The 14,772-nt window shown below is 45.5% G+C and overlaps 1 pseudogene; it reads left to right on the top strand.

Moving 5' to 3' along the window:
* The first annotated feature begins 2,404 nt into the window (after positions 1–2,404).
* On the top strand, positions 2,405–7,191 carry LOC121534798 (annotated as a pseudogene).
* Positions 7,192–14,772: the final 7,581 nt, after the last annotated feature.

Genomic DNA, 14,772 nt, shown 5'->3' with positions numbered 1-14,772 from the left:
AAATGAACAACTGCTGTCTCTGCTATGCCTTTCCATCCTCCCAGCACCAAATCCTTAAATCGCAACACTAATCCTCACTGACCGTATTTGTAACTCCTGTTAGGATAGAAAGAACAGCAATGGAAGTAGAGAATCCGTGGGGAGGATGAATCCCCAACACATGCTCTTGATCTTCTTGCAAGTCCAAACAAACACAGCGTTTCCTCTCCCTGCTGAATTTGTAAGAAAAGAAAAAGGAAGAAGAAATTCTTGCTTTCGTTGTTCTTTGTTTAGAGGAATGGAAAACGTGTGGGATATTGGATTTGTTGGTGATGTCTTTAGCCAACTCTCTTGCTATCTCTCTCAGAATGACCTTCTTGATCCAAACCAGTCAGGTTTCAGGACTGGTCATTCAACTGAGACTGCTCTTCTCTGTGTCACAGAGGCTCTCCGCACTGCTAAAGCTAACTCTCTCTCCTCTGCTCTTGTCCTTCTAGACCTGTTTGCTGCCTTTGATACTGTGAACCATCAGATCCTCCTCTCCACCCTCTCCGAGCTGGGCATCTCCGGCGCGGCTCACTCCTGGATTGCGTCCTACCTGACCGGTCGCTCCTACCAAGTGGCGTGGCGAGAAGCTGTCTCCGCACCACGTGCTCTCACCACTGGTGTCCCCCAGGGCTCAGTTCTAGGCCCTCTCCTTTTCTCCCTATACACCAAGTCACTTGGCTCTGTCATATCCTCACATGGCCTCTCCTATCATTGCTACGCTGACGATACACAACTAATCTTCTCCTTTCCCCCTTCTGATAACCAGGTGGCGAATCGCATCTCTGCATGTCTGGCCGACATATCAGTATGGATGACGGATCACCACCTCAAGCTGAACCCTGGCAAGACGGAGCTGCTCTTCCTCCCGGGGAAGGACTGCCCGTTCCATGATCTCGCCATCACGGTTGACAACTCCGTTGTGTCCTCCTCCCAGAGTGCGAAGAGCCTTGGCGTGACCCTGGACAACACCCTGTCGTTCTCCGCTAACATCAAGGCGGTGACCCGATCCTGCAGGTTCATGCTCTACAACATTCGGAGAGTACGACCCTGCCTTACACAGGAAGCGGCACAGGTCCTAATCCAGGCACTTGTCATCTCCCGTCTGGATTACTGCAACTCGCTGTTGGCTGGGCTCCCCTGCCTGTGCCATTAAACCCCTACAACTCATCCAGAATGCCGCAGCCCGTCTGGTGTTCAACCTTCCCAAGTTCTCTCACGTCACCCCCCTCCTCCGCACACTCCACTGGCTTCCAGTTGAAGCTCGCATCCGTTACAAGACCATGGTCCTTGCCTATGGAGCAGTGAGGGGAACGGCACCTCCGTACCTTCAGGCTCTGATCAGTCCCTACACCCAAACGAGGGCATTGCGTTCATCCACCTCTGGCCTGCTGGCTCCCCTTCCTCTGCGGAAGCATAGTTCCCGCTCAGCCCAGTCAAAACTGTTCGCTGCTCTGGCACCCCAATGGTGGAACAAGCTCCCTCACGACGCCAGGACAGCGGAGTCACTATAATAATAATAATAATAATATGCCATTTAGCAGACGCTTTTATCCAAAGCGACTTACAGTCGTGCGTGCATACATTTTTGTGTATGGGTGGTCCCGGGGATCGAACCCACTACCTTGGCGTTACAAGCGCCGTGCTCTACCAGCTGAGCTACAGAGGACCACACCTCACTCACCACCTTCCGGAGACATTTGAAACCCCACCTCTTTAAGGAATACCTGGGATAGGATAAAGTAATCCTTCTACCCCCCCCCCACCCCCACCCCAAAAAAATAAATAATAATAATAATGGAATAAAAAAAAAAAAAAATATTGTAAAGTGGTTAACCCACTGGCTATAGGGTGAATGCACCAATTTGTAAGTCGCTCTGGATAAGAGCGTCTGCTAAATGACGTAAATGTAAATGTAAATGTAATGACTTAACTTTCACTGGGTGAGCAGGATTTCTTTTTCTCTCGTACATTTTCAATCGAACAACCTTCAAGAAACCCTCGCCACCTGAAAAAGTGGCGCTCCAGTTTGTTTGCCAGGGTGAAGCTGAACACCAGTTTCTCCCAGAGCACAGAGGAACCAGACGCTACCTTCCCCTTTGGGCAGGAGAGCTCTGTGAAAGCATAATAATATGCCATTTAGCAGATGCTTTTATCCAAAGCGACTTACAGTCATGCGTGCATACATTTTTACATATGGGTGGTCCCGGGGATCGAACCAACTACCCTGGCATTACAAGCACCGTGCTCTACCAATTGAGCTACAGAGGACCACATAAAATGGATGTCTATGGACTACCTAGGCAGCCCTGCTCCTCAGACAGTGGTCCCGAAGGAGAAAAGGCCAGAGGAGAAAAGAGATCCAACATAGTCCCAATCAATGTCAGTGGGAAAGTCTTTCACATCCCAATCCTACCTGGTTCTCCTCTACCCAAAAAGCAGGATTAGCTCTCTGGCCCTCTACCGATCCTATGAAGAGGATGACACTCTGTGACGACTATTCAGTCCACAAAAATGAGTTCTTCTTTGACCAGGACCCCACTTTTTCCATGATATCTTCCACTTCTACTGCAGTAATGTCATGTGGGTAATGGAGAGTCTGTGCCAGCTCAATTTTGAGGAGGAGATTAACTTCTGGGGTCTGCGCATGAGGGACACTCCGAGGTGTTGCCGCATCCTGTTTGAGGAAAAGGTGGATGAGATCAAAGATGGCCTGTAGGTCAACCAGGAGCTGATCGACGAGATCAAGCCGGCCCACGTGGGCGAGGAGGCCATTTTCAAGACCATGTTCCTGGGGGTGTTCTGCAAGGCCCTCTGGGACCTGATGGAGAACCCTTACTCCCCGTTAGTGGCTAAGGGCTTCGCCGTGTTCTCCAGCCTTTTTGTCCTCTTCTCCATCGTGGCGATGACCCTCAACACGGTGAAGGAGCTGAGGAAGTACACAATCTACGACAAGACCTACATGGAGTGTGTGGCGATCATCTCCATCGTCTTCTTCACCTTTGAGTACTTCTTGAGGCTGCTCACCACCTGTGACATCAAACACTTTGTGAAAAGTGCCCTAAACTTTGTGGACCATTTGGCCGTCTTGCCCTACTTCATCAAGATTATCTTTGAGATTTTTTCACAGACCTGAAGACCATGGCCCGGGTCAGCAAGGTGCTCAAGGTGGTCAAGCTCATGCGCACCTTCCGCATCCTCAAGCTGGCCAAGCATTCCACGGGCATGCAGCGTTTGGCTTCACCATCCGGCAGTGGTCAGAGCAGGTGTGCTGCCTGTTCCTGTTTATTAATCTAGGCATTTTCACCTTCTCGGCCCTCATGCAATCTGTGGAGCTGGACCAGCCAGGCACCCCTTTCAGCAGCATACCTGACGCTTGGTGGTGGGCTGCAGTGAGTGAACAACTCCATCTTCTATATGTTTTGTCATCTGTACAATATGTTTAAGTTCTTCTTCTATGGTATGCCACTTCTATTTTAGCAACATACACTACATTACCAAAAGTATGTGGACACCTGCTCGTCGAACATCTCATTCCAAAATCATGGGCATTAATATGGAGTTGGTCCCCACTTTGCTGCTATAACAGCCTCCATTATTCTGGGAAGGCTTTCCACTAGATGTTGGAACATTGCTGCAGGGACTTGCTTCCATTCAGCCACAAGAGCATTAGTGAGGTCAGGCACTGATGTTGGGCGATTAGGCCTGGCTCACAGTCGGCGTTCCAATTCATCCCAAAGGTGTTCGATGGGGTTGAAGTCAGGGCTCTGTGCAGGCCAGTCAGGTTCTTCCACACGGATCTCGACACACCATTTCTGTATGGACCTCGCTTTGTGCACGGGGGCATTGTCATGCTGAAACAGGAAAGGGCCTTCCCCAAACTGTTGCCACAAAGTTGGAAGCACAGAATAGTCTAGAATGCCATTGTATGCTGTAGCGTTAAGATTTCGCTTCACTGGAACTAAGGGGCCTAGCCCAAACCACGAAAAACTGCCCCAGACCATTATTAATCCTCCACCAAACCTTATAGTTGGCACTATGCATTGGGGAAGGTAGCGTACTCTTGGCATCCACCAAACCCAGATTCGTCCCTCGGACTGCCAGATGGTGAAGCATAATTCCTCACTCCAGAGAACGCTTTTCCACTGCTCCAGTCCAATAGCTGCAAGCTTTACACCACTCCAGCCAACGCTTGGCATTGCGCATGTTGATCTTAGGCTTGTGTGCGGTTGCTTGGCCATGGAAATCCATTTCATGAAGCTCCCGACGAACAGTTCTTGTGCTGACGTTGCTTCCAAAAGCAGTTTGGAACTCGGTAGTGAGTGTTGCAACTGAGGGTAGACGATTTTTACCTGCTATGCGCTTCAGCACTCGGCGGTCCCGTTCTGTGAGCTTGTGTGGCCTACCACTTCGCGGCTGAGCCGTTGTTGCTCCTAGACGTTTCCACTTCACAATAACAGCATTTACAGTTGAATGGGGCAGCTCTAGCAGGGCAGACATGTGACAAACTGACTTGTTGAAAAAGTGGCATCCTATGACCGTGCCATGTTGAAAGTCACTGAGCTCTTCAGTAAGGCCATTCTACTGACAATGTTTGTCTATGGAGATTGCATGGCAGTGTGCTCGATTTTATACACCTGTCAGCAACGGGTATGGCTGAAATAGCCGAATCCACTAATTTGGAATGGTGTCCACATACTTTTGTATACAGTGCCCTCCACAATTATTGGCACCCCTGTTTAAGATGTGGTCTAGGACTTCCAAAAATTCTCCTTTTTTTTAAACAACATAGAACCCAAATGCAAAAAAAGAGAAAAATCCAACCTTTTATTTAAGTACATTACTTTGGTGTAAAAAAAAAAAATCACACATTTAGAAAAAAAAAAACTTGAAATCATGTGTCCCACAATTATTGTCACCCCTGATGTTAATACTTTGTACAACCCCCTTTTGCCAACAATACAGCACTTAATCTCCTCCTATAACATTTCACAAGATTGGAGAACACAGAGAGAGGGATCTTTGACCATTCTTCTTTGCACAATCTTTCTAGATCATCCAGTGTCCTGGGTCCTCTCTTATGCACTCTCCTCTTTAGCTCGCCCCACAGGTTTTCGATTGGGTTGAGGTCTGGGGACTGAGATGGCCATGGGAGGACCTTGAGTTTGTGACTGCTGAACCATTTTTGTGTAGATTTTGCCACATGTTTTGGATCATTATCCTGCTGAAAGACCCAATGACGACCCATCTTCAGCTTTCTGGCAGAGGCCATCAGGTTTTTATTTAAAATGTCCTGGTAGTTCAAAGCGTTCATAATGCCATGCACCCTAACAAGGTTCCCAGGGCCTTTGGAAGAGAAACAGGCCCACAGCATCACAGATCCTCCACCATACTTCACGGTGGGCATGAGGTGCTTTTCGGCATACTCATCTTTTGTTTTACGCCAGACCCACTTAGAGTGTTTGTTGCCAAAAAGCTCAATCTTAGTCTCATCTGACCAAAGCACACGATCCCAGTTGAAGTCCCAGTGCCGCTTAGCAAACTCCAGACGTTTACGTTTGTGAGTGTTAGTGAGAAAAGGCTTTTTCCTTGCATGCCTCCCAAACAGCTTGTTGGCATGTAGAGAGCGTCTGATGGTTATTTTGGAGACTTTGTGACCCCAAGATGCCACTCTTTGATGCAATTCTGTGACAGTGAGCTTAGGACTTTTTTTTACTTCTCTTACCATCCTCCTCACTGTGCGTTGTGGCAAGATAAACATGGGACCTCTTCCAGCCTTGTTTGTCACTGTTCCAGTTGTTTTAAACGTCTTAATGATTCCTCTGACTGTAGATACGGGCAAGTTAAGGCGAGTGGCTATTTTCTTGTAGCCATTGCCTGACTTATGAAGGTCGACACAAATCTGCCTTACTTGAATGGTGTGTTCTCTTGTCTTTGCCATGTTGACAAATGGGTAAGAGAATTAGGCCTCTGTGTCACGTCATATTTATACCCCAGGGAAACAGGAAGTCATGAATTACTAATTAAATTAATTAGATACCCTGACCAACTTTAGCAACTACAGAAAAATATATTTTTAAAAAAATCAATTAAAATGTTCAGCGGAATTGTTAGGGGTGCCAATAATTGTGGGACACATGATTTCAAGTTATTTTTTTCTAAATGTGTGATATTTTTTTTTACCACCAAAGTAATGTACTTAAATAAAAGGTTGGATGTTTCTCTTTTTTTGCATTTGGGTTCTATGTTGTTTAAAAAAAAATGAGAATTTTTGGAAGTCCTCGACCACATCTTAAACAGGGGTGCCAATAATAGTGGAGGGCACTGTATATAGTGTATTTGCATATGGCTTTTTCAGCCATTTACCACTTATTTGAACTCTCAATTGATGTAGCCTGTGGCGGTATACATAAAGGATCAATTTCCTGTTTGAGGTTCACTTTCATCATGAGGAAACAGGCACAACAAGGTTTTCATGAAATAAATGCTTTTTTTTTTTTTTTGAATTCCTCAGTATCATAATGTAATTCCTGTTTCACTGGAGGTTGAATTGGTCTTAGTTATTCCCAGAACTGTTTCTGTACCTGACATACTGTACATGATTAGTGTTGTAACTAATATCTTGATCAACTATAATCATGACCTAGACCATTTATTAATGTCAGGCTTACTCCCAAGTGCTGTGTGATGGCATTTTCTTTTAAGAAGGGCTAATAATGTATTTTTACCTATACAGCGCAGAAAATATAACACGTTTTGAGGAGGTTGGTGTGGGCTTGTTTCCTTTACCTAGGCTCCTTCATTTGGTCGAGTTCTGATTCAAGTGGAAATATACAGTACGTTCTGTCAGCAAAATAAACCAGGGTGTCCTGTATAGTATGTGGCTTTGACTGAGATGTTCTTTAAGATTAACAAAACAACACCATTTCCCTCTTTGTCCTACAGGTCAGTATCTCCACTGTGGGCTATGGTGACATGGTGCCAATCTCCTATCTGGGTCGCTGCGTGGCTTTTGGCTGCATCTCCTTTGGCATCATCCTCAATGGAATACCCATCTCAATCTTCTTCAACAAGTTCTCCGATCACTGCGCCAAGCTCAAGGCCCAGGAGTACACCCAGACCACAGGCCCAAGAGTATGCACCTTTCAGCTCAAGAAACATTGCTAGATAACCATTTTCAGGTCTCGCCATAGACTTAAGTCAAATTAAGTCAGAAATGTAACGCGGCCACTCAGGAACATTCACTGTCTTCTTGTTAAGGAACTCCAATGTAGATTTGGCCTTGTGTTTTAGGTTATTGTCCTGCTGAAAGGTGAATTCATCTCCCAGTGTCTGGTGCAGACTGAACCAGGTTTTCCTCTAGGATATAGCCTGTGTTTAGCTCCATTCCGTTTCTTTTTTTATCCTGAAAAACTCCCCAGTCCTTAACAATTACAAGCATACCCATAACATGATGCAGCCACCACTATGCTTGAAAATATGGAGAGTGGTAATCAGTAGTATATGTGTTGTATTGGATTTGCCCCAAACATAACACTTTCTATTCAGGACAAAAGGTTAATTGCTTTGCCACATTTTTGGCAGTATTACTTTAGTGCCTTGTTTCAAACAGGATGCATGTTTTGGAATAATTGTTATTCTTCCTTCTTTCCCCTCTGTCAATTAGGTTAGTATTGTGGAGTAACTACAATGTTGCTGATCCATCCTCAGTTTTCTTCTATCTCGGCCATTAAACTCTGTAACTGTTTTTAAAGTCACCATTGACCTCATGGTGAAATCTCTGAGCAGTTCCTTCCTAGTGTATTAATTCTTAAAAGTCTAAGACATTGGGGAGGGGGGATTGGTTCTAAGCTGACATATGGAATTGTTTTAAGATGGTCATACTATGGATCATTTAGCTATTTCGTTTGGAATTGTAGGTATATATATACAGTGGGGGAAAAAAGTATTTAGTCAGCCACCAATTGTGCAAGTTCTCCCACTTAAAAAGATGAGAGAGGCCTGTAATTTTCATCATAGGTACACGTCAACTATGACAAACAAATTGAGATTTTTTCCCCCAGAAAATCACATTGTAGGATTTTTTATGAATTTATTTGCAAATTATGGTGGAAAATAAGTATTTGGTCACCTACAAACAAGCAAGATTTCTGGCTCTCACATACCTGTAACTTCTTCTTTAAGAGGTTACCTGTATTAATGACACCTGTTTGAACTTGTTATCAGTATAAAATACACCTGTCCACAACCTCAAACAGTCACACTCCAAACTCCACTATGGCCAAGACCAAATAGCTGTCAAAGGACACCAGAAACAAAATTGTAGACCTGCACCAGGCTGGGAAGACTGAATCTGCAATAGGTAAGCAGCTTGGTTTGAAGAAATCAACTGTGGGAGCAATTATTAGGAAATGGAAGACATACAAGACCACTGATAATCTCCCTCGATCTGGGGCTCCACGCAAGATCTCACCCCGTGGGGTCAAAATGATCACAAGAACGGTGAGCAAAATCCCAGAACCACACGGGGGGACCTAGTGAATGACCTGCAGAGAGCTGGGACCAAAGTAACAAAGCCTACCATCAGTAACACACTACGCCGCCAGGGACTCAAATCCTGCAGTGCCAGACGTGTCCCCCCTGCTTAAGCCAGTACATGTCCAGGCCCATCTGAAGTTTGCTAGAGTGCATTTGGATGATCCAGAAGAGGATTGGGAGAATGTCATATGGTCAGATGAAACCAAAATAGAACTTTTTGGTAAAAACTCAACTCGTCGTGTTTGGAGGACAAAGAATGCTGAGTTGCATTCAAAGAACACCATACCTACTGTGAAGCATGGGGGTGGAAACATCATGCTTTGGGGCTGTTTTTCTGCAAAGGGACCAGGACGACTGATCCGTGTAAAGGAAAGAATGAATGGGGCCATGTATCGTGAGATTTTGAGAGAAAACCTCCTTCCATCAGCAAGGGCATTGAAGATGAAACATGGCTGGGTCTTTCAGCATGACAATGAGATATTGAGATATTGAGAAACTTTTGTTATTGACCAAATACTTATTTTCCACCATAATTTGCAAATAAATTCTTTAAAAATCCTACAATGTGATTTTCTGGATTTTTGTACCTATGATGAAAATTACAGGCCTCTCTCATCTTTTTAAGTGGGAGAACTTGCACAATTGGTGGCTGACTAAATACTTTTTTCCCCCACTGTATAAAATCATATATTTGATAATATTTTGGCCTTTACTACTATAGCCCAGAGAAACACATTTAATAACACATTCATAAATGGTAATAAAGACAGTCAAAAATAAATCATAAGAAACAAGGTTTTGAAGTGTTTGGAGATATAAGAAAGCTCAGGAAATATATATTTAAAAAATATATATATATATTAAAATAATACCCCAAAATACCCCATAATGACAAAGCAAAAATAGTTGTTTTTTTAAGAACTGTTTGCAAATGTATTACAAATAAAAAAACGGAAATATCACATTTACATAAGTATTCAGATCCTTTACTCAGTACTTTGTTGAAGCACCTTTGGCAGCGATTACAGCATCGAGTCTTCTTGGGTATGACGCTACAAGCTTGGCACACCTGTATTTGGGGAGTTTCTCCCATTATTCTCTGCAGATCCTCAAGCTCTGTCAGGTTGGATGGGGAGCGTTGCTGCACAGCTATTTTCAGATCTCTCCAGAGATGTTCGATAGGGTTCAAGTCCGGGCTCTGGCTGGGCGACTCAAGGACATTCAGACTTGACCCGAAGCCACTCCTGCATTGTATTGGCTGTGAGCTTAGGGTCGTTGTCCTGTTGGAAGGTGAATCTTTGACCCAGTCTGAGGTCCTAAGCACTATGGAGCAGGTTTTCATCAAGGATCTCTCTGTACTTTGCTCTGTTCATCTTTCCTTCAATCCTGACTAGTCTCCCAGTCTTTGCCGCTGAAAAACATCCCCACAGCATGATGCTGCCACCACCATGCTTCACCGTAGGGATGGTGCCAGGTTTCCTCCAGATGTGACGCTTGGCATTCAGGCCAAATAGTTCAATCTTGGTTTCATCAGACCAGAGAATCTTGTTTCTCGTGGTCTGAGAGTCTTTAGGTGCCTTTTGGCAAACTCCAAGTGGGCCATCGTGCCTTTTACTGAGGAGTGGCTTCCATCTGGCCACTCTACCATAAAGGCCTGATTGGTGGAGTACCGCAGAGATGGTTGTCCTTCTGGAAGTTTCTCCCATCTCCACAGAGGAACTCTAGAGCTCTGTCAGAGTGACCATCGGGTTCTTGGTCACATCCCTGACCAAGGCCCTTCTCCCCCAATTGCTCAGTTTGGCCGGGCGGCTAGCCCTAGGAAGAGCCTTGGTGGTTCCAAACTTCTTCCATTTAAGAATGATGGAGGCCACTGTGTTCTTGGGGACCTTCAATGCTGCAGACATTTTTTGGTACCCTTCCCCAGATCTGTGCCTCGGCCCAATCCTGTCTCGGAGCTCTACGGACAATTCCTTCGACCTCATGGCTTGGTTTTTGCTCTGACATGCACTGTCAACTGTGGGACCTTATATACAGTGAGGGAAAAAAAGTATTTGATCCCCTGCTGATTTTGTACGTTTGCCACTGACAAAGGAATGATCAGTCTATAATTTTAATGGTAGGTTTATTTGAACAGTGAGAGACAGAATAACAACAAAAAAATCCAGATAAACGCATGTCAAAAATGTTATAAATTGATTTGCATTTTAATGAGGGAAAGAAGTATTTGACCCCTCTGCAAAACATGACTTAGCACTTGGTGGCAAAACCCTTGTTGGCAATCACAGAGGTCAGACGTTTCTTGTAGTTGGCCACCAGGTTTGAACACATCTCAGGAGGGATTTTTTCCCACTCCTCTTCGCAGATCTTCTCCAAATCATTAAGGTTTCGAGGCTGACGTTTGGCAACTCGAACCTTCAGCTCCCTCCACAGATTTTCTATGGGATTAAGGTCTGGAGACTGGCTAGGCCAGGACCTTAATGTGCTTCTTCTTGAGCCACTCCTTTGTTGCCTTGGCCGTGTGTTTTGGGTCATTGTCATGCTGGAATACCCATCCACGACCCATTTTCAATGCCCTGGCTGAGGGAAGGAGGTTCTCACCCAAGATTTGACGGTACATGGCCCCGTCCATCATCCCTTTGATGCGGTGGAGTTGTCCTGTCCCCTTAGCAGAAAAACACCCCCAAAGCATAATGTTTCCACCTCCATGTTTGACGGTGGGGATGGTGTTCTTGGGGTCATAGGCAGCATTCCTCCTCCTCCAAACATGGCAAGTTGAGTTGATGCCAAAGAGCTCCATTTTGGTCTCATCTGACCACAACACTTTCACCCAGTTCTCCTCTGAATCATTCAGATGTTCATTGGCAATCTTCAGACGGGCCTGTATATGTGCTTTCTTGAGCAGGGGGACCTTGCGGGCGCTGCAGGATTTCAGTCCTTCACGGCGTAGTGTGTTACCAATTGTTTTCTTGGTGACTATGGTCCCAGCTGCCTTGAGATCATTGACAAGATCCTCCCGTGTAGTTCTGGGCTGATTCCTCACCGTTCTCATGATCATTGCAACTCCACGAGGTGAGATCTTGCATGGAGCCCCAGGCCGAGGGAGATTGACAGTTATTTTGTGTTTCTTCCATTTGCGAATAATCGCACCAACTGTTGTCACCTTCTCACCAAGCTGCTTGGCGATGGTCTTGTAGCCCATTCCAGCCTTGTGTAGGTCTACAATCTTGACCCTGACATCCTTGGAGAGCTCTATGGTCTTGGCCATGGTGGAGAGTTTGGAATCTGATTGATTGATTGCTTCTGTGGACAGGTGTCTTTTATACAGGTAACAAGCTGAGATTAGGAGCACTCAGCTCATTACCTGTATAAAATACACCTGGGAGCCAGAAATCTTTCTGATTGAGAGGGGGTCAAATACTTATTTCCCTCATTAAAATGCAAATCAATTTATAACATTTTTGACATGCGTTTTTCTGAATTTTTTTGTTGCTATTCTGTCTCTCACTGTTCAAATAAACCTACCATTAAAATTATAGACTGATCATTTCTTTGTCAGTGGGCAAACGTACAAAATCAGTAGGGAATAAAATACTTTTTTCCCTCACTGTATCCTGAGGCTGCATTTATTGTAGCCGGGGATTTTAACAAAGCAAATTTGAGGACTAGGCTGCCGAAGTTCTATCAACATATCGACTTTTGTACTCGCGCTGCTAAAATCCTCGACCATTGCTATTCGAACTTCCGAGATGGTTATAAGGCCCTCCCCCGCCATCCTTTCGGCAAATCTGACCACAACTCAATTTTGCTTCTCCCTTCCTATAGGCAGAAACTCAAACAGGAAGTACCCGTGCTAAGGACTATTCAACGCTGTTCTGACCAATCGGAATCCACACTTCAAGATTGTTTTGATCACGCGGACTGGGATATGTTCGGGTAGCTACCGAAACTAATTTAGACATATACTCTGAAACAGTGACTGAGTTTATCAGGAAGTTGGGCCCACTGTGACAATTAAAACCTACCCTAACCAGAAACCGTGTATAGACGGCAGCATTCGCGCAAATCTGAAAGCGCGAACCACCGCATTCAACCATGGCAAGGTGGCTGGGAATATGGCAGAATACAAACAGTGTAGCTACTCACTCTGCAAGGCAAATAAACTGGCAAAACATCAGTACAGAGACAAAGTGGAGTCGGAATTCAACGGCCCAGACACGAGACGTATGTGGCAGGGTCTACAGACAATCACGGACTACAAAAAGAAAACCAGCCACGTCGCCAACACCGACGTCTCGCTTCCAGACAAGCTAAACACCTTCTTCGCACGCTTTGAGGATAACACAGTGCCATCGACGAGGCCCACTTCCAAGGACTTGGCCTCACCTTCTCCATGGCCGACGTGATTAAGACATTTAAGCATGTTAACCCCCGCAAGGCTGCCGGCCCAGACGGCATCCCTAGCCGCGTCCTCAGAGCATGCGCAGACCAGCTGGCTGGTGTGTTCATGGACATTCAATCTCTCCCTTTCCCAGTCTGCTGTTCCCATATGCTTCTAGAGGGCCACCATTGTTCCTGTACCCAAGAAAGCAAAGGTAACTGAACTAAATGACTATCGCCCTAATAGCACTCACCTCTGTCATCATGAAGACTAGTCAAGGATCACATCACCTCTACCTTACCTGTCACCCTAGACCCACTTCAATTTGCTTACCGCCCCAATAGATCCACAGACGATGCAATTGCCATCACACTGCACACTGCCCTATCCCATCTGGACAAGAGGAATACCTATGTAAGAATGCTGTTCATTGACTATAGCTCAGCATTCAACACCATAGTACCCTCCAAGCTCATTATTAAGCTCGAGGCCCTGGGTCTGAACCCCGCCCTGTGCAACTGGGTCCTGGAATTCCTGATGGGCCGCCCCCAGGTGGTGAAGGTAGGAAACAACATCTCCACTTCGCTGATCCTCAACACAAGGTTGCGTGCTCAGCCCCCTCCTGTGCTCCCTGTTCACCCATGACTGTGTGGCCAAGCATGCCTCCAACTCAATCATCAAGTTTGCAGACGACACAACAGTAGTAGGCTTGATTACCAACAATGACGAGACCGCCTTCAGGGAGGAGGTGAAGGCTCTGGGAGTGTGGTGCCAGGAAAATAACCTCTCACTCAACATCAACAAAACAAAGGAGATGATCGTGGACTTCAGGAAACAGCAGAGGGTGCACCCCCCTATCCACATCGAAGGGACCGCAGTGGAGAAGGTGGAAAGCTTCAAGTTCCTTGGCGTACATATCACCGACAAACTGAAATGGTCCACCCACACAGACAGTGTGGTGAAGAAGGCACAACAGAGCCTCTTCAACCTCAGGAGGCTGAATAAATTTGGCTTATCACCTAAAACCCTAACAAACTTTTACAGATGCACAATTAAGAGCATCCTGTCGGGCTGTATCACCGCCTGGTACAGCAACTGCACCGCCCACAACCGCAGGGCTCTCCAGAGGGTGGTGCGGTCTGCCGAACGCATTACTGGGGGCAAACTACCCGCCCTCCAAGACACATATATTTATGTGGTCCTCTGTAGCTCAATTGGTAGAGCATCCCCGGGACCACCCATACGTAAAAATGTATGCACACATGACTGTAAGTCGCTTTGGATAAAAGCGTCTGCTAAATGGCATATTATATTATATTTACATTTAAGTAATTTAGCAGACGCTCTTATCCAGAGCGACTTACAACAGCACCCGATGTCACAGGAAGAATGAAAAATAGCTTCTATCTCAAGGCCATCAGACTGTTAACTAGCCATCACTAGCACATTAGAGGCTGCTGCTGCCTATTGAAATCACTGGCCACTTTAAGAAATGGAACACCAGTCACTTTAATAATGTTTACATATCTTGCACTACTCATCTCATACGTATATACTGCATTCTATTCTATAATATTATTCTGTATCTTAGTCCATGCCGCTCTGTCATTGCTTGTCCATATCTGTATATATTGGGCGGCAGGTAGCTTAGTGGTTAGAGCGTTGTGCCAGTAACCGAAAGGTTGCTGGTTCTAATCCCTGAGCCGACTAGGTGAAAAATCTGTTGATGTGCCCTTGAGCAAGGCACTTAACCCTAATTGCTCTGGATAAGAGCGTCTGCTAAATGACTAAAATGTATATTCTTAAATCCCATTCCTTACTTTTTGTGTGTA

The sequence above is a fragment of the Coregonus clupeaformis genome, chromosome 21, assembly GCF_020615455.1.
Source record: "Coregonus clupeaformis isolate EN_2021a chromosome 21, ASM2061545v1, whole genome shotgun sequence".
In the NCBI taxonomy this organism is placed as follows: Eukaryota; Metazoa; Chordata; class Actinopteri; order Salmoniformes; family Salmonidae; genus Coregonus; species Coregonus clupeaformis.
This window is presented reverse-complemented; position numbering and strand designations above follow the sequence as displayed.